The sequence below is a fragment of the Pleurodeles waltl genome, chromosome 2_2 (assembly GCF_031143425.1).
Source record: "Pleurodeles waltl isolate 20211129_DDA chromosome 2_2, aPleWal1.hap1.20221129, whole genome shotgun sequence".
NCBI lineage: Eukaryota > Metazoa > Chordata > Amphibia > Caudata > Salamandridae > Pleurodeles > Pleurodeles waltl.
In genome coordinates this window covers 323269696-323290908 of record NC_090439.1, presented here as the reverse complement: position 1 = coordinate 323290908, position 21213 = coordinate 323269696, and positions in this window count along the sequence as shown.

Genomic DNA, 21213 nt, shown 5'->3' with positions numbered 1-21213 from the left:
TCAGCTGTGGCAGTCCAACCGCTACATTACTAGGCTGGAGGGCAGACCCACCAACCTACCACTGTCCCCGCCAGGATCTCAGATCCCGACGTACTGACAACGGTGAAGGTTGTACTCAGCCAAGGTGACGCTGAACTCAGCACCGCCCTGCTGATTACAACCTTGTTCTCCGCCAGCCTTTTCATGGCGGTTCTACCAAAAAGGCTGGTGAGGAACAAGTGCATGGGACCCAGGGGGGGCCCTTTGCTGCCCATGCCCATGCCCATGGCATGGGCCAGTGTAGGGGTCCCTCTGCCCACCACAATCAAAATGCGCACTGTCTGCTTGTAGGAGGCTGGCCTGGTTTGTAGTGGGTATCCCAGGTACTTACACTTTATACCTGGTCCAGGTATTCCATATTAGTGAAATGTAGTCAGTGTCTAGAAGCCAGGCTGTCTAGTGGTAGCTGTAGGCAGAGCAGCCAAAGCTGAACTAGGAGACATGCAAAGCTCTTGCAATACCACTGTGGTCACACAGTACTTACAAACAAGAAAGACAATACTCAGTGTTACAAAAAAATAAAGGTACTTTAGTTTAGTGACACAAGGCCAAAAATATCTTAGAGGCTGTACTCCCCTAGGAGGTAAGTATTATACATAAAATATACAGTAGTAACCAAAATCAGGTAAGTAAACAGTCATAAAATAGTGCAAATAGTGAAAATCACCATCAGTTACAATGGGCCTAAGGGGAACACAAACCATATACTAAAATAGTGGAATGTAAATGTCAGTTTCCTACCTAAGCAAGAGTAGCATGTAGAGGGGTGCTGGGAGTGTAGGAAAACACCAAAGGTAAGTAAAGTACCCCACCCCAGATCCAGTGAAAACAGGAGTGAAGTACAGAAAGTTTCCTCAGAACACACTAGAAGTTGTGATAAAGAATTATGCAAAAACCAAGCAAGACTGCAAGACACCAACTATAGATTCCTGGACCTGAAGGTCTGCAGAGAGAGGAGACCAAGTCCAAGAACAGATGAAGAGTCCAGGAGTAACAGGAGCCCCTGCTAACCCAGATGAAGGTGTAAGGTGGAACCTCCGGTTGGAAGAAAAAGTCAGAGATGCACCAAAGAAGACAGCTGCAGGCTCCTGCTTGGTGCAAGAGATGTCCCACGTCGAGTAGATGTTTGCAGGCTGATTTTCATCATTGGATTCCACCAACAAGCCTTGGCTCAAGCAAAAGACGTGTTTGGCGGGAAAAGGCGCTCCCTGGACCCAGGAGGGACCTGGGGGTCTCAACTTGGACTGGGGAGACAGAGGGGGCTCTCAGACCTTCAGAGACACCTCAGAAGACCTGGCAGCACCCATAGGAGTCCCAGGACATGGGGACAAAGGAGTTGCAAATAGCGGTCAATGCAGCATTACACAAAGTGTTCCCACGCCGCCAGAGAACAACTCAGTGAGCTCAGCCTCACAGGATAGAGTACTGGGGACCTGAGCTATGCTATGCATGAAGGATTCCTTGAAGAAGCGCAAACAAGCCCTGGGAGCTACAAAACAAGTGGTGCATAGGGGTACTGTCAGGCTCGGGGAGGCACGCTCTTACCTCCACCAGTTGGACCTGTGTTCCAGGATCCATGCTCATTGTCAGGAGAGGGGACTCAGAGTACCTGTCGTCGCTGCAGAGAGGTGCCTGCTGAAGCATGGAAGTGGTCCGTCACTTCACAGGAGATTCCTTCGGTCATTCTGGTGCAGGATGAAGACAGGCAGTCCTCGGAGTGTGCACGAAGTGAAACTGTTGCAGTTGCTGGCAGGAGCTGAAGTTGCAGAGTTGCCTTCTTGGATACTTTGTTGCAAGTTGTAGAGTTCCTGGAGCAGTTCTGTGGTTGATCCGACGGTAGAAGGTGCAGCAAAGGATGCAGAGAATTCCTGCTGGAGTCTTGCAATCTGAATCTGAGGAAAGACCCAGAGGAGAGACGCTAAATAGCCCTGAGAGGGGGATTGGTCACCTAACCAGGAAAGCTCCTATCAGGAGGGGTCTCTGACGTCACCTGCTGTCACTGGCCACTCAGATGCTCCCAGAGTTCCCTGACCATCCTGAAAACAAGATGGCAGAACCCAGGAACACTTTGGAGGAGCTTTTGGCACCACCCCTGAGGTGGTGATGGACAGGGGAGTGGTCACTACCTTTTCCTTTGTCCAGTTTCAAGCCAGAGCAGGGACTGGGGGTCCTTGAACCGGTGTAGACTGGATTTTGCAAGGAGTGCACCATTTGTGCCCTTTAAAGCATTTCCAGAGGCTCTGGGAGGATACCGCTCCCATGCCTGTAACACCTATTTCCAAAGGGAGAGGGTGTAACTCCCCTCTCCTAAAGGAAATGCATTGTTCTGTCTTCCTGGGATTGAGCTGCTCAAGCTCCAGAAGGGCAGAAGCCTGTCTGTGAGGTGGCAGCAGCTGGGGCTGCAGTGGAAACCTCAGAGAGGTGGTTTGGCAGTACTGGGGGTCCATGGTGGAGTCCCCAGGGTGCATGGGATTGGCCCCCCAATACCTGAATTGGATTGGGGGTACAATTTCCCGTTCCTAGACACCTCACATGGCCATATTCGGGGTTACCATTGTGAAGCTACATATATGTATTGACCTATATGTAGTGGACACTTCTAATGGTGTCCCCGCACTCACGACGTCCGGGAAAATGGGCCTGGCTGATGTGGAGGCACCTCTGCTAGTGTAGGGGTGCCCTCACACACAGTTACTATGCGCCTAGCCTTCAGGGCCTGAACGTTAGATATGTAGGTGACTTATAAGTGACCTGGTACAGCGAAAATGGCTGTGAAATAGTGCTTACACATGGCAGTCCTGAAGAAGTGCTTGTATGAGCTCCTTATGGGTAGCAAAAGAAATGCTGCAGCCCATAAGAATCTTCTGGAACCCCAATATCCTTGGTACCATATACTAGGGACTTATAAGGGGGGGGTCCAGTATGCCAATATGGAGTGAAATAAGTAGTCACTAGACTATAGTGACAACTTTGACAGAGAGAGTATAAGCACTGGAGTTCTGATTAGCAGGACTCCAGTGACAGAGTAAAACATACTGACATGTAGGCCACAAACTATAAGCACTGGGGTCCTGACTAGTAGGATCCCAGTGACACAGTCAAAACACACTGACAATCAGGCAGAATTTGGGGGTAACATGCCAAGAAAGATGGTACTATTCTACACTGCTGTGCAGACAGTGCGTTTCTAGGATGCTGGTGCGCCCTGCCTGATGATCTATTATGAGCCAGAGACAATACTGCTGCACCTTTCCCACCAGGCTGATAGGTCAGCCCAGTGGGAATATTAAGATAGGGCTGGTGGGGAGGTCAGCAGTATGGAGGTGGCCATCCCAGCGGGAGCTTGGCAGATGGGTGTTCCCATCTGCCAAATTAATAATCGTACCCCATAGTTTTTGCTAAGGCTTTGTAAATAGGGGGATTCTATGAGGAGGTTATAGTAATTAGCTACTTCTGTGACTGTTACTTATGTGAAGGTTATTATATTTTTATATCATAAACAAATTAGCTGTTTGTTGCATAAGCTATGCTTAGTGCAGATTTTTTAAGGGTCTCAAAATGCTTTGGATGAAACAGTAATATCAGCTTTTATGGCTGTGTGGGTGTAGATTTTTAAACGTGTTGGTGTTCATTGCTTACTTGAAGTCCAGTATGCTTTTTTGGGAGTAGTAGTGGTTAATTCTTATTTTAACGTGGCTTGGTCGTTTATAGTAGGTAGCACTTTGCGTATTGGGTAGCAAAGAGTGAAATAGGGGAATGTTACTGCTATGTTATGTATGGTATATATCTGTGTGAATGTAGAGGGCACAATTTAAAAGTGCAGTTCCTGATCTATGTTTGCATTTGGCTTAGTCTGAGAGGGTTAGTTTGTATTGCATATATTATTATTCTCCTATCAGTATTTGTATTATCACCTAAGAAGAAGGTTTCCTCAGTATGTGTAGTAGTTAGATTTTCCAAAATGTTTATGTCATTGCTTTTTCTGGGGGAGGCAAGAGCTTCTCTTTTGGCATTTTTGGTGTATGTTATTACTCCTTTTTATTTGGGGATTGCTGGGTTTGCTGTGTCATGTGCTCTGGAGCTTTTGGGAATATATGTTTTAAGATTGTTCCTGTGAATTCCTAGGATTTTGTGCCTGCTCTCTTGGTTCTTGCAACACAAGCCATAATGTGCTCTCTAACATTAACCGTTTCTGTGCCTGGGACGTAATGGTTTCGCCCAGCGGCACAGCGCTCCTGTGCTGAGAACGTAACCATTAAGTCCTGGCACTGGAGCATGGGGGGGAGTGCTAGCACTCCCCACATGGGCCTCCCCCTCGTCCCACAGGGCAGGGATGGAAGGGTAAGCGCTTCCCCTTCCACCCCGCACCCTTGCCCCCAGTGACGTCTGATGACGTCAGCGCTCGATCGCGTGCTGACCTCATCAGAGGTTGCCCCCATCATGCTGGAAGCTCAGCTTCCAGCACAATCGGAAGAGGAATGAAAGCATTTCTCTTCCGATGGGGTTTGGGCAGGGAGAGAGGCATGACAGGAAAGGCCTTTCCTTTCCTGTCATGTCTCTCTGAGCATTTCTGCAGTCAGATCATAAAGTGATCGGGCTGCAGAAATGTCAACTAGACAGCAGGGAATTTTTTTTTAATTCTTATAAACAATAAAGGGGAGCGACCCCTTGAGCAAGGGTCACTCCCTTGGGGGGCAATTATTTATTAGGCCTTCTCTGCCCCCCCGGGGGCAGATCAGCCTATTTTAATTAGGCCGAGAATCCACTAGGCACCAGGGATAATGTTTTTTAACTTTTTTTAGAGGAGGGTAGCGACCCCTTAGGCAAGGGTCATTTCCCAGGGGGAAAATGTTTTTTAGGCCATCAGCCTATTTTTATTTGGCTAATCTTCCTCCAAGGGGGGCAGAAACCACTAGACACCAGGTATCTTATTTCATGACATTTTCATGCAAGGGGTGTCAAAATTACTGTAGACCATTTCTGTCCCCCTTGGGGGCAGATCGTCCTATTTTAATTAGGCCAAAATCCACTAGACACCAGGGATTTTTTTAGAGATTGGGAGCAACCCCTTAGGCAAGGGTCGCTCCTCTGGGAGGCAATTTTATTTTAGGCTATTTCTGCCCACCTTGGGCGCAGATTGGCCTATTTGTTTAAGCCGATCTGCCCCTGGGGGGCAGAAACGACTTAGGCACCAGCAATTGGTGTGTGTTTTGTTTGGGGAGCAACCCCTGGGGCAAGGGTTTCTCCCCATGGGTGCACATTACTGTTGGCCATTTCTGCCCCCCTTGGGGACAAAGTTGTTCTGCCCCCACCAGTGGGCAGATGGGGCAATTACCACGATCTACTCCCTGTGAGGGCCAGAAAGCCTACTAGATGCCAGGGAATAAAAAAAAAATAATAGTAGGGTGGTGGTTACCAACCAGTATGGGCATGGTTATACCCCCACCTCAACTGGAGGGGCTAACAGTCTTTCAGCTCTCCCCTCGCACTTTAAAAGATCTTATCCCAATGGCAAGCAAGAGGTCAATTTATTATTTTGGGTTTTAGTTTTACATTTGGGCCATGAGAGCTTGGCTAGCTATCAAAATTGTCCCAGTAAGAATGGTGAGGGCTGCACTTTTTGGACTTTGGGATGCTGCCATGTAGAAAAATCTATGAGACCTAGACACATCTGAAAACTAAACATCTGGGTGAATCCAGGGTGGTGTGCTTCACATGCACCCCGCACCATTTTCTTACCCACAATGCCCTGCAAACCTCCAACTTTGGTTGAAATCACACATTTTCCCTGCATTTTTGTGATGGAACCTTTCAGAATCTGCAGAAATCCACAAAATTCCTACCACCCAGTATTGTTGCATCCATACTGATAAGAAGTGTGGCCCACTTGTCTGCCTAAAAATGTTTTTTTCCAAACTGCCCTTTTGGACCCACTTTGGTTCCCCCTCAATTTCGACATTTTTGGGGCTCTTTCCTGTTGCAGGCACTTTGCCCACCTACACAAGTGAAGTATCATTTTTATCGGGAGACTGAAGGGAACGTTGGGTGGTAGTAAATTTGTGCCAGTGTGGTGATCCCACACAGAAATGTGGAAAAACACTGGGGGATCCACAGAAATCACACTTCCCAGTACACTAGGCCTACCCACACAATTGAGGTACCATTTTTATTGGGCGACCTGGGGAAGCGCTGGGTAGAAGGAAGTTTGTGTCACCCTCAGATTCCAGTACTTTATAGCCCCAAAATGTGAGGAAAAAGTGTTATTTATTTGCCAAATTTTAAGGTTTGCTAAGGATTCTAGGTAACAGAACTTGGTGAGAGTGCCACAAGTTACCCCATCCTAGGTTCCACTAGTTGTCTAGTTTCAGAAATGTCCAGATTTGCTAGATTTTCCTAGGTGCCGGATTAGCTAGAGGCAAACATCCACAGCTAGGCACTTTACAAAAAACAGGTCTGTTTTCTTTGGTAAAATGTGATGTGTCCATGTTGTATTTTGGGACATTTCTTGTAGCGGGTACTAGACCTACCCACACAAGTGAGGTACCATTTTTATTGAGAGATATGGGGGAATTCTATGGTGGAAGGAAATTTGTGGCTCCTCTCAGATTCCAGAACTTTCTAACACCGAAATGAGAGTAAAAAGTGTTTTTGGGACAAATTTTGAGGTTTGTAAAGGATTCTGGGTAACAGAACCTGGTGAGAGTGCTGCAGGTTACCCCATCCTGGGTTCTCCTAGGTGTCTAGGTTTCAAAAATAGACATGTTTGGTGGGTTTCCCTAAGTGCCGGCTGAACTAGAGACCAAAATCCACAGCGGAGCACTTACCAAAAAACAATTCAGCTGTCAATGTAAATATTTGATGTGTCCATGTTGCATTTTGGCGCATTTCCTTTCGCAGGCACTAGTGAGGTACCAATTTTATCTGTAGACCAAGGGGAAATCCTGGGTGAATCGAAATTTGCAGCTCCTCTCAGATTCCAGAACTTTATATCACGAAATTTGAGGAAAAAGTGTTTTTTTTTGCCTGCCAAATTTTGAGTTTTGCAAAAGATTCTGGGTAACAGACTCTGGTGAGAGCCCCACGAGTCACCCCATCCTGGATTTCACTAGGTGTCCAGTTTTAAAAAATGCATAGGTTTGCTAGGTTTCCCTAGGTGCCGGCAGAGCTACAGGCCAAAATCCACAGCTAGTCACTTTCCAAAAAAAACACCAGATTTCAGTGTAAATTGGGTTGTGTCCATGTTGCGTTTCATCTTGTGAGCATTAAGCCTACCCACACAAGTGAAGTACAATTTTTATCTGGAGACTTTGGGGAACACAGAATAGAAGAACAAGTGTTATTGCCTCTTGTCTTTCTCTACATTATTTACTTCCAAATGTTAAGACAGTGCGTTAAAAAGACATCTATTTGAGAAATGCCCTGTAATTCACATGCTAGTATGGGGCCCCTAGAATTCAGAGATGTGCAAATAACAACTGCTTCTCAACACCTTATCTTGTGCCCATTTTGGAAATACAAAGGTTTTCTTGATACCTATTTTTCACCTTTTATATTTTACCAAATGAATTGCTGTATACCAAGCATACAATTAAAACCAATTGCAAGGTGCAGCTCCTTTATTGGCTCTGGGTACCTAGGCTTCTTGACAAACCTACAAGCCCTATATATCTCCGCAATCATAGACTCTAGCAGATGTAACGATATATTGCTTTAAGAAATTTGCAAAAGCTGAAAAAAGTTATACAAGAAAACATGGATTTATTTTCACCTCAATTTCAATATTGTTTTACTTTAGCTGTTACTTTCTGTAGGAAAACCTTTAAGGATCTACACAAATGACCCCTTGCTGAATTCAGAATTTTGTCTACTTTGCAGAAAGGGTTAGTTGCCCAGGATCCAGCATTGGTTTCACACCCATTTCTGTCACTAACTGGAAGGACGGTTGAATGCATAAGAAATAGTAAAAATAGGGTATGTCCCAATAAAATGCCAAAATGTGTTAAAAATTTGGTTTTCTGATTCAAGTCTGCCTGCTCATGAAAAATGGGAAGATGGTGGTTTTAGCGCCACAAACACTTTGTTGATGCCATTTTCAGGAGAAAAAAAACACAGGCTTTCTTCTGCAGCCCTTCTTCCCATTTTTAAAAAAAAGAATGACGTTTTAGCTGTATTTTGGCTAATTTAAACCAGTGCAACACACAAACTCCGGCTACCTCTAGAATCCCTAAGTGTTGAAAAAAAGGACGCTAATTTGGCGTGGGTTGTTTATGTGGACAAAACGTTATGAGGGTCTCAGCGCGAATCGCCCCAAATAGACAAAAAAAGGCTTGGAACAGAAGGGGAAAAGGCCTGGCAGCAAAGGGGTTAATAACAACATCATTTATAGTTGTATCCCTCCCATATCAAGCTTTTGCATGGTATTTTGTACATATACAATGAATGTTGTTGATGCCTGTGTTCATCTGCCTGTATATATAACCCATGTGTGGTAATATTTTTATCCCATTTTGGAAAGTGATGTACATGGCTATTTCTGACATTGTATCTGCAAATGTTAGAAGCATATATTTATTTATGGTTAACATGTATTTACTTTACAGTCAGCATTTTATTAGCATTTTCATGGCTCCAATTTTATACTTAGGTAGTTGCTGTCCTTTTAACTAGCTGCTTTTTTCTCTTCTGTTAAGTTATTTTGAGATGCAGATCAGGAAGTATTTTTTCTCTCTTTTATTTTGAAAGGGGTTGTTTTGATTTGACGTTCAAAGCAGTAGGTATTTTACTCCTGTGGTGTTTGGGTCTTAGTTTTATTTAGGGGTTTAGGTTTCTTTAACATTTGATTATATTTACTTACCTATTCAGTCTTTTTGTTTAGTTTGACATTGGTGATGTTAGTGTGTTTTGTGAGCAAGACAACAGTCTGGTATGTAATCTTTTAATGGCAGTTAAAGATTACAGAAATAAAGAAAAATATTTATTTCAGTGGCTTGTTTCAAGTTAAGCATTAGGCAGGTTAATTTCTAGTTAATGAGTTTACTTAATTTAAAATGTAGAAGGTACATGTTGTGCAGGTAGCTCCTGGAATTTCATTGTAGAATCCGGCAGTATTGGTTTCGTCTTTGTGTGGTGTTTTTGCTGCAAGGTTTATGTGTTTTTTTCACTCTTTTTATACAGTTTACTTAATTAGATTAAGTGTTCTATTAGTTACTTTATTTTATGTCTAATTGTATTGGTTACTTTGTGTTCAGTTTGAATTTATTTTGGCAGTTCGTTACTTATATCACACTAATTAAGGATTATATTTAACTGTACAAATATTTACTGTGTATTAAGATGATTAATTTTAAGTGTGTACAATTCTATACTATATATTTGAGCTAATTCTTCTTGCAATCATATTAGTTTATTAGTTTAATAATATTTTTATGTGTTGAATTAGCTAGAATTGCTGTATATTTATTTTAGTTTTTTCATCAATAAATATGGTTTTAATTCTAATTATAATATTTTATTTTGTGTTTATTATGTAAATGCAATATTTAATAATGTTTGGTTTGTGTTTGGTTAATTTTTGGGCTTTTAACATTATTAGTTCCAAATAAATTGGCTTGATTTTTTTAATGTTATAAAAAAAATGTTGTGGGCTACAGTGTTGCTTTTGATATTCGTTTTCTTTTGTGTATATTTCATGTGTTAAATGTATTTTGTTTTACTATATTTTTATATTCAATATTATGGTATTGTAGATATGTTTAACTGCAATATTTTTGTTAGTAATATTTTTTGTTTGTCTATACAGTGACAGTATTTTGTTGAATCATTTTTTTGCGATATTGTGGCAATTCAATATTTTGGTTCTTGATATTGTGTCATATAGCCGAGAATTCTGTTGGCAGATACGGCTTCTCTAGTCTAGAAATAGTCTTATCCAGTTGAGAATCTACATTTAGCATGTGCTTTTAGAATGTACACACATCCCGCCTCATTTTAAAAACATATTTTTCTCTGGGACTTGACAATGGGCACTCAGATTTTGCTAATAATAGCACCTGGTGTCATGCCCCTGCCCTCTATCAGCTTCTCATTCAATTAATTAGAAGAGAGAGACCATTAGCATGGCAGACAAAGGCTGCAGTCCACTGGACCACATGGACACATATCACCACAAGCCCAGTTGCAGGCAACCAATCAATAGTAGGCCTAGATAGGCCAACCAGATAAATTAACACCCCAGGACATTACATTATTAGCCCTAGTCTTTTTTATTTTTACAAGAATAGTTTTTTCTGTCTGTCAGACCAACTGACTTTATTAATTTCACCGGTCTGAAAAGTTATGACCAAGGGCAACGTTTCTTTGATTCTCTCCACTGGCTACTTCTGCAATTGGCAATGGCAGACATTCTGTCAAAAATATGTAGGATGGTAGAACTTCCATTACCTTGTGTGGATTCTGGAAATGTTCTCTGAACGCAGGGGTACATTATGAGCATCCACATATAGAGCCTGATTCATATGAGAAAATCCATGTATGGAGAGCTTCACATATGTTCATGTCTGCTAACTTCTGGATGGAAATTTCCACCTGGGAGTATTCACCATTTTTAGGGGAAAATATTCACTCGGTTTTAGGATTTATGATTCCCCTCCACTAAAAACAAAGGAGTGGGGTCCCTTATAACAGAAGTTGCACCTAGTATTACTGTAGCTTTATGACCAGATTTCAGAGGTACATGGTAAGCACAACATCCACTATGGAAAAACTATAAATGGAAAATTATAGACAAATAGCATTCATCTAAACTAAATAGGACAGACTTGGCATACATTAACTCTGTGTGCAACTAAAATCATGGCATGCCCTAGACTCTCCCTTCTTCCCCTTGGACTGCATTAATTTGCTCACTGCCACATACATATTGCAATCTCCATGATGTGACCTACACCACAAAAGAGGAAAATGAACTTTACTGTTGAGGAGACAGTCCATATAGTTACCTCTGTAGTTGCTGAGAACTACATGATATGCCTTCATACACCCTCTGTGGAACAGAGAAGACAGCCATGTGGCAGGTGGTCACACACTCTGAATGCATTGAGGTAGAGATCCACACAGGGAAGGAGCCTCAAAATGAAGGGGCAGTATGAGATGAGGGTGGTTAAGGAAATGTTTTATAGGAATTAGGTATCAAAGTTGCATCCTTAAGTTAGACCTGGATTCTGTCTCTGCCTCAGCCTCATCAATGAACATATCCTCTCCACAATGTACCATGATGTGCTATAAGTTGTGCCTCTTCCTATGAATCACAACAAGTCAGTAAGACAGGAAACCTCCCTATCTTTAGTCTACACCCCACATCACCACACTTATCTCACACGTGGCTCACTTTTCTCACATAAGCACACATCTCACACAGCTCTAACCCTTCTTTACAGAATAAATTGTTTAAACTACCCTCCTCAAACTCCAACATTCTTTTATACAGAACACATATCAAGTACATTGGCAGCAACAATTGGAGCAGGACCAGCCACTACTGTGTGAGGTGGCAATGTGGCCCATGCCTAAACATAACCCTACCAACCACACAGGTATGCTACACCAATGTCAACATCACTACTACTCAAGAAAATTGATTGCCTTTGTTTGCCATACATCAACACTGACATTAATGTATCTTCATTATGTATGTTAAGAAAACAATGCTCAACACTTATGTATATTGTTATTAAAAAGCCCTCTAATGTGCTCACCCATATCCTGTCATATTTTACTTTGACGGTCCCACGTTGTCTGCCCATCAACTAACTTCCATCTAGTCCTCTTCTGCTTCAAATTGTGCATCGAAATGTGGACTAGCCACAAACAATAGGCGGATGGCTGAGCTTTGTCATACTTCTATCACTGGATAATAAAAGAACCTTATTTCTCTCTGGGTAAGTGTCTGGATATGTAACATAATATTTTATAATATACACCTCACATACAGTGTTTAACAAATTATTTAATGGATACATGTATATGTCTATTCTCTATCTAATTACGTCACTAAATACATGTTTTCAATGTGCAGATTCTCGGATAATTATGTGCAAATGTCTCATATCACTGACACTATCCACAAATGTACCAAATAATTGTTGATTAATTATGTTTTTTTAAAATCTTACCTAACACTCTTTATTTTCATGTCAGTAAATGTCTACAATAACAACTTTATACCACTACCTGTTGTCATGGAGATGTTTATATGATTGTGTATATATTGTGCAACAATAATATTTTAACATGCACATATACTACGTGTTTTGGGAAATTACTTAACTTTTTATGTTGTACTTGCTCCACAGCTTTAGTGTTACAAAAGTCTCTGAAGCATACCATACCTTGAGCCTTCTTACGCGTTTGGCGGTCTTAGGACCACCATGTTTCCAGTGGTTGTCATACCACCAACAGGCTGGCAGAGAACACCCCAAATTATGACCATGGCGGTACTCCCAAAAGAATACATCCAAAGCACCACTGGCACCCCACTGTGGTCAGACAGCAACAGATGACAAAAGGCACCTGCAGCCCAGCAGATACCCTGTTATGAGGAGGCATACCACCAGCGTTTCTGCCGTGGTTACACCACCACGGAGACCCAGGCGAAAACAAATTGCATAAAAGGAGACACTCACCTTCAGGAAGCCATACTCGTCTGGAGCCGCTAGGTAACCAGAACTACATGTCACCCCACAGCTCCTGCTCGCACAGAGACAACGGAATCTTCGCCGACGAGGATGACAGTAACCAATGGTATACACATTCTTACTTGCAACTGTTGTGTCAATGTATGCACACTCACACAATATACCATTGGGAAGGGGGTGCACGAGCGACAACCACTGTCTGCTATAAACTGACATGCACACTCACATACAGCCACACACACACCCGCACATACACAGTAGACATACTACAACCAACACACACACCTACGTCAAAAACACACACTTATGCATGGAAAAATAGCACAGGCCCAGTTACACACAATAACACACATACAACACAACCTACAACCAACAGGCAAGGAACACACAACCATACAACTTATCAATTGACAAACACATCACACACAGTACATCGGAACTATCATACCGCACACTAAACACGCACACTGTCAAAATACACCAAGTCACACGACACAGCAACAAACATATGTCAACACAAACACCACTCAATAGCATGACAACAAAATGTGTCAAACAGACACATGCCCATCACACAACACACACACTATCACTGTGGAACAAAAGCACAGCACATAACCTCACATGCTGCCCAAACAATACAGGTAGTACCAGCACCACACACATACAAATACTGGCACACAATCAATGTCACCCAGGAACAACTCCATGCTAGGAAAAGAAATGCATGACAAAGATGTAACCACTAAACCAACAACAGCTTGGTTTTAAATATATTATAAAATCAGAAATCGGAAAATCAAAGGCCATAGGCCAGTCCTGTATTAACAGTCTTGAATACACACAGTGCACATATGTGTGTCCCGAACTTGACTCCTGACTACCATGTAACCTCCACAGGTAGGGGCTTCAAGGGGGCAAGCAGGCACATCTGGGATTATCGGAGGGGGAGGTGGAGGAGGGTGGGTTTGCATTTAGGTTTGGGAGGGGGGCCTTTAGGATGTGGCTTGAGAGGGGCGGATTTAGGTTTAGGCTTAGGGGAGGGTTGGCTTTTTTTGAGAGGGATAAACTTCTTGGCATGGGGAGGGGCATGGGTACTTGCGGGGGGCAGGGAAGGCCTTGACGGTGGAAGGGACAGACGTGGGTAAGGAAGCAAAACATTTAGGGGTCTCATGGGGGGAGAGGAGTAGGGAAATGGAAAAACTAAAGGAAGGCTTTTTTGACACACAGGGACAGTCATAGCAAAAGGGTTTGGGTGTGGAGGGTAAGGGAGTGGTTTATAAGTGGTGCTGGTGTGGATATCCTGGGTGCATGTTTGTGTGAGATATACTTGTGGGTGCTGAGTGTCTGTTGGGGGAGTGAGTGAGGGTGTTTATGTGTCTTTGGATGAGGGGGTGCAGGTGCTTTGGGATGCCACGGTGGGTGGGTGAGCTACTGTCTGTTGGGGGTGTGACTGCAGGTATGGTGGATGTACCGCATGTAGGAGTATCAGTGGTTGCGGTGTCTGCGGGTTTGGTGACTGGGGTGGATGTCTGAGAGTTTGCTGGGGTGCTGTCTGTGGGTAGGCTAGGTGTGGTGGCTGGATCTGTGAATGTTGGTGTGGTGTCTGCAGGTGTTTCGGGTGTGCTGTCTGTGGTGCTTGGGTGGTGGTGGTATCAGGGCAGGTTGTGACTCTTGCTGTGTGTGCATCTGAATAATGCTTGTGTGCATGCCGGTGGCGTGTCTTGTGGTGCTCATGTCTGTCTGAGCTACCCTTAGATGTTGAGGTGGATGCATGCCTGTCTGTTTGTATGCTTTGGCTAGGTCTGGGAAGAGGGGTTTGAAATTGGGAGTAGGAAGGTGGAGGAGTGATGGTAGACAAAGGGTAACTGACTGCCATCAGTGTTGAGGTCAGAGCCTGAAAGGATCTCTGAAAGCCAGCCAGTGCACTGTGAATGCCCTCCAGGAATGCATTGGATTTGAGTTGCCAGTCCCTTTTGACGGACCCACAGAGAAGACCTTAGGAGGTCAGTAGCCTCCTCACTGAGGGCAGCAATAGTAACAGGGGTTAGGACAGAGGTGCCTGCTGTAAAGGAGAAGCCCATACTCTTGGGTAAGCCGGCATGGCCAACTGGGTGGGAGCTACACGGAGGGTGGTGGTAGAAAAAGGGGTAGCGGACAGCGATGGTGCTGGAGTGGTCCCAGATAGGTCTGCCACTGCCAGGGAGTGTCCACTGGAGGAGGATCCCGATGATGAACTGGATTCTGTCTTCCCCATGGCACTCCCCTGGCCCTCTGGGGCAGTGGGTCCCTCGGTGTCACTGGTATTATGACGTGAGGACCTGTGGCCAACAGCGTCCCCACTCAGCTGTGCCCCATCTCCTTCTCCTGCTGATGAGGATACTAGAAAATAGAAAGAGAGGTACGGTCATCATATTCCTTTCAAACACTTACATCACATTGTACACATCAATCACATTACAACCACTTGTACTACACCCCCAGGTTGAGCCAGATAAATGCCAACATCATGTCACAACTAGATACCACCTACGCCCCTACATTACAACAATGTCACAAACCAGCTAAGCCACCTCTCACACACCTACTACACCATCATATCAGTGGAGCAAACACAATAACCATTCAAAGACAACCTGACTTGCCATCATGAATCTAGGTCCCTATCCACAGCAACATAGTCATCCAACAACCAGGCAATAGTAAAAAGTGCTAACCTTCATTTCAACCTTTAACATACACAAAAACCACACATACCTACATTTAAAGCTGATGTCATGTACCAGGAAAGGAATCACATCATGGGTCAAACCCCAGACAGTATGTTGCATACAAGCCAAAACCATTTCTTGTCACAGAATGTACAACCTTCACTATTGACATTTGCAAACATGCAACTATACCTGCCTTTTCAATAATTGGAGTATGATTGTGTCTAAATACATGTCAGCAACACATGGCCCAATAGTCATGGAGGAAAGGATGATACATACCTTGTGGAGCTGCTCATCTAAATCATTCTCCACTTGTAAACAAAGTCACTCACACTTAGAGGAGTTACCTTAATTCACAGGATTTACCCATAGACAAGGCCAGGTACCATACCATCACCTTAAATACAATGTACACCTGTCATGTGCATGGAGGCCACATACAGTACAACTAATCATACTGATTGACAACATCAATAGCCCATTATTCAAGTGGCAGTGTCACTTTCCACACTTCAGACATGATCAATCTTATACTGTATCTGTATATGACCATTACAATTCCACAACACACTTCTGAGCTTAACATGATAGAGACATACACCTTGAGGCAAGCCAAATAACTGACTACACGTACCATTCCAACAACATGTGAAGGTGAAATACCACATCTGTATCACAATTTAGTCAGTACAAACTATAGGATTCCATACCAAAAACCATCAAAACATATCCACAATAGCAAAAGTAAGTATGCTGAAGTTGCATCACAATGTACATACATGCCTGAACCTAACAATGTACACATGATGTTGGCAAAAACCAGTACAGCTTGTACCAATTACCAAGATGTAGTGGCCTATTTAGCATGCCTGCAACACATTGGGATAGGAAATTGGTTTGGAGCCACTTACCATCCAAAGAACATGTACATGGCACTAATATTCTGAGCCCTCATATCAATATGGCTTGCACTAGGAGTTTAGTTATACCATGGTTTAGTACATGCAGGATGTCCATTCTGAGGAACCAGCATACACGCCAATGTTTAGTCCTTACTTATCAATGAAGTCACCTCCTAACAGATCTGTTTAAGTGCAGCAAATGGGATATGTGAAATGTCAGATTGAGATTACAGCCTCACACTAATTGGACACCTCAGGAACATTAAACATCTACTCAACTTGTCAGACTCAATGTTGTACATAGAGATGGATCAGGGGGCATTTGAATGGAGAGAGGGCAAAGACCAGGACAACTTACTATCTGGATATTGGGAGTATGGATCTGTATGTGGCAAGGAACAATCAGCGGGGTACTAAGAGCGGTATAGTGGTACACATATGACAAACTCACATGTACATCATCAATTGCTACTGTACAGAAGGGATAACATAAGTGAGAATATGTCCCTATACACAATACAATGTGCACACCTTTGTCCTTGGGAGGACGTTCCCAGCTGGGCCTTAGCAGTTTTACGGGTCCAGCATCTCAGGTCCTCCCACCGCTTTCAATAGTGGGTGCTCTGCTGGCTGTTGACCCCAGGGTCCACCCTTTCTTGGTGATGGCTCACCAGATGCCATTTTTCTGATGGGCATTGACCTGCATGGATGACACAGACAAGAGGAGAAAGTAATGAACACATGCTCCATCCCAAAAAAGTAGGGTGAACAATCAAGTTAGTGCAAGTTGCCAAACATGCAATTCCTCACACTTCAAACTCTTTCAAGTCACCCTCTGCAGTCAGGCCCTATGTAAAGTGGAGTCAGGGACACAACATACATACCCAGTACCAGGTCTTGGCTAGAAACATAGGACCAGACCACACATATGTCTTAAAATGTTGCATCTCTACAACTATTTGTCACACCAACATAAATGTATATGCTGTAATATGCATACGTGGATCAGGGTACATACATCACACAATACCTACTATGTATCAGGAGTAACAATCATTCTATGCACATGTGCACATAACCATCTATCCACACATGATAGTTCAATCCTTCATTCATGCACATTTTATCCACCTCATCATGCACTCAACCTTTCACCCATTGGTATTGAATTGGACTCACCTGCTCCTCTGGTGCACCATATAGCTGTTCATACAGGGGTAGGACCTCCTCCACAAGTTTGTCCACCTCTTCTGGAGAGAAGGCAGGGGCCCTATCACATGGCATGATTGCTCCCAGAGGCAGTACACAGCAGCTCAGGTCATGGAGGTCTTGCTGGCAGCAGTGTCAGGAGTCAAGTGAGGGATTGTGCAGAAGGTGGCGGTCACATCTGCCACGTACAGGACCGTCACCACTGACGTACGCTGCCCTTGGCCCAAGTATGCCAAAGACAGCAATGTGTTCCAATGAGAATGTCCACCACGGTTTTATCCGCCCACCACCATGAGGCCATCTGCCTGCAGAGGCAGTTTACTTCCTGATGTCCAATACAGTAGGTCAGGCAAATGCCATTTTAGGGCTCAAATATGCATGATGTAGTTATGAAAGTTGCTTCATTTACTGAAACCTCATATCTATGACAATGTGTGAAGTGAGGTTTACTGTTTACAAGTATTAATGTCATAAGTAGAGGAAGAGAAATGAGGTATCTTGGGCTTTGTACATTAAACAGTGTTGTCACCATACTAGTGACAATCTGAAGATGGTATAGGTGCAAATAATATGTGTTACATGTCTACAGGGTTGAGGTAACTTTGACTGTCAGTGACAGGTATCTCCATGTAGAGTGCATGAGAGGGTTAAGGGGATTAGAATCCAGTACACTGTCAATTTTGGCTTGCTATGTGCTGAATACCACTTATTCACTGTTTCATGTGACATGATTCAGATATATGTGTGACGTTGTTGTGATAATATGTATGATGTATGAATTGAGTCATTCACATACATTCTGGTGTTGTCCCACATAGTTACCATGGCCTGAGGAGAGTAAGACAACCTCCAATGTACCATCCACTAACAGACCTGCAGACAATGGAGGTGCGACATGCAATCCATATATATAGTCTGGATAGGCATACAATTATGGATCTCTGTTGTCATTTGGAGCCAGATCGGATGCCTGCCATTTGCATCCCAACTACATACCTCCCATCGTTCAAGTCATGTCAGTACTGCACTTCCTCGCCACTGGGTCCTTTAAGAATACAGTTGCCATAACTTCAGGGATGTCTCAGCCCATGTTCAGTCTGATTTTGAAGTCTGTATGGTCTGCATTGTTGAAACACCTGGACAGCTACATCAGATTTCCCAAAGGTTAGGATTTGGTCCATGTGAAGGCAGATTTCCATGGTTTGCAACATATTCCACGTGTGGTTGGAGCCATAGATGGCACCCATGTAACCTTGGTTCCTCCAAGTGCAAAGGAACAGGTGTATACGAACAGGAAAAAACTTCTACTCAATGTCCAAGTGGCCTGTTTGGCTGACCTCTACATTTCACAAGTTTGTGCAAGGTATCCAGGATCAGTCCATGATTCCTTCATCATGCGGAACAGCAATATCCCACTACAAATGAGATTCCATGGGGTATTGGTGAAGTAATGCATGCTATGTAATGCTCTTTTCACCACCATTAATGTGGTCTTAAGTGGCTCCAAAGCTCATGACTCGGATAGGCATGCTGAATGTTCCTTTGGGTTGTGTACAGATCTTTTATGTACAAAGTCTATTGGTCAGAAAATGTAAAATCAAAGTCACTTTTGTAGTTATGAATAGACAATGTGATGCTAGTGATCCACTCTAACCTATATCTTATCTTTGTCAATCACAGAGTTGCAGATTGGCTGTTTGGCTCATACTCATTTAGCACTGTCAGACAGTGTCACAGGCAGATGGGATTTGCAGACTGACATGAGCAGTTGACAGGGATTAGACCAGGTACTGTTTTGCATCAGATTTGTGGTGTGTGAATTCTATGCCCAGACTGTCAGGATAGTGGTTTGGAAGTGTCTTGTTCCACAAAATAGACCTGTTTGGTATTGAACGTAGCTTAAATGGAGGCATGTGTGTGTCCATTTGTGTCTAACACGTCATAATGTAGTATCCAGACACTGTACCATAATTATGGTTTATGTTGTATGTGACCTAACTTGTGCATAGCTGTCAGCATGTTTCCTCATTGCAGACCGATGTGCATGTGTCTGAAGACTGACATAAGTGTGTGGCAAGCCCACAGATACCTGACCATGGTAAGTGGAAGGTTCCATGACTGAGGCGATTAGTCCTGACCTCTGTCTGTTTCATGGGGTATGGACATTTGGGAGGATAAGGTAGGAGTATATGATAAGGCTTTAGCTGATGATACATTGGACCAATCTGTCTGCCCTCCTGGGATGGTGAGAGACTGACATGTCCCTAACTTCTGTGTTCTGTGGGTAGGTAGTGAATGACTAAGCTGAAACACTGAAGTCCACAGCATGACTTTATAATATATTGATTGCCATGCTCCAAATAAATATGTGGAGATGTACAATACAGGTGAGTCATGTCATGTGTATGCTACAATCCCAATACAATATGTCTCCTGGTTGTCCAGTCCATGTGTGATTACCACAACAGAGGTATAACATTGGAGACGAACATATTGGTACAATAGTTGTCATACATGGGTTGTATATGATTGATACATCACACTTACACAGGATCTGTGATTAAATGGTATTTATTGGGGAGCGAAAAACAAAAGGAGTGAACTGAAACAGAAATTAAATAAAGTTAATAGTGAAGGGTTCAGATTAGTAGATGAAATCATCAGGGTAGCAGCTACAACATTTGGAAACAAGTTTAATATCCTTGCACCATAGGAAATGGAGTTTGGTATCAGAACAGTCAACATGGAGTATCAGTCTTACACCAATCAGGAAAGGTTCACTTCCTGGGTGGATGTCCATGTTTGCGGAGGGTTCTTCTGCTACAGAGGGTTGGGTGTCTGAGCCATTCCCCTCCTCTGGCAGGGCCTTAATTCTACTAACAGCCACAGATGTCGAGGGGCCTGAAGTTTCATGGCTAGTGGAAGAGGCCTGATGTTTCATGGCTAGTGGAAGAGGCCTGATGTTGGGTGCCAAAGCTACTCAGGGTTCTGTTGATGTTCCACAGCATCCCAGCAATGGAAGCAAGGATGGCATTTTGGGCATGCCACTGAGGCATGGCATCCTGGTGGTCGTCCATCTATACCTGTCTGATCTCTCCCACCATGGTCAGTACCTGGCTTGTGATGCCTTGGGAATTTTGGTAGGCTCCCAAGACTTGTGAGATGGTCTCCTGGTCAGTTGTGTCCCTTGTAGCCCCATCCTCTAGCTCACACCATTCCTCCCATACATCCTACCCCCAGTTACCAGTGCCCCTGGCACAGTGTGCCCACTCCCACTAATGGCTGGGGTTCCATTAGGAGACACAGATACCTGAGTGTCACACGATGGAAGAGACTGTCCTTGTGACACAGGTTTGGGGGTGAATGGTTGCATGTGATGTAGTTACAACAGGGATAGGATGAGTCATTGTGGGCAGGGTGAGGCTGACAGTTGTTGACTGACCAGGTGTCCCTGATGGGCCAGGTTCATCCTCCGTGTCAAGACATCCTGGGCTCTTTTCCTCACTGGGGCCTTCATCCAAAGGGGTAGTGTCTGTCTCTGGAATCCTCTCTATGTTGGGGATAGCAATGTTACATGCAGGAGAAGTAGAACCCATAGTTGGTGTAAATGATGCAACAAGTGATACATTAGACAACTGAACATGGTATGTGAAATGT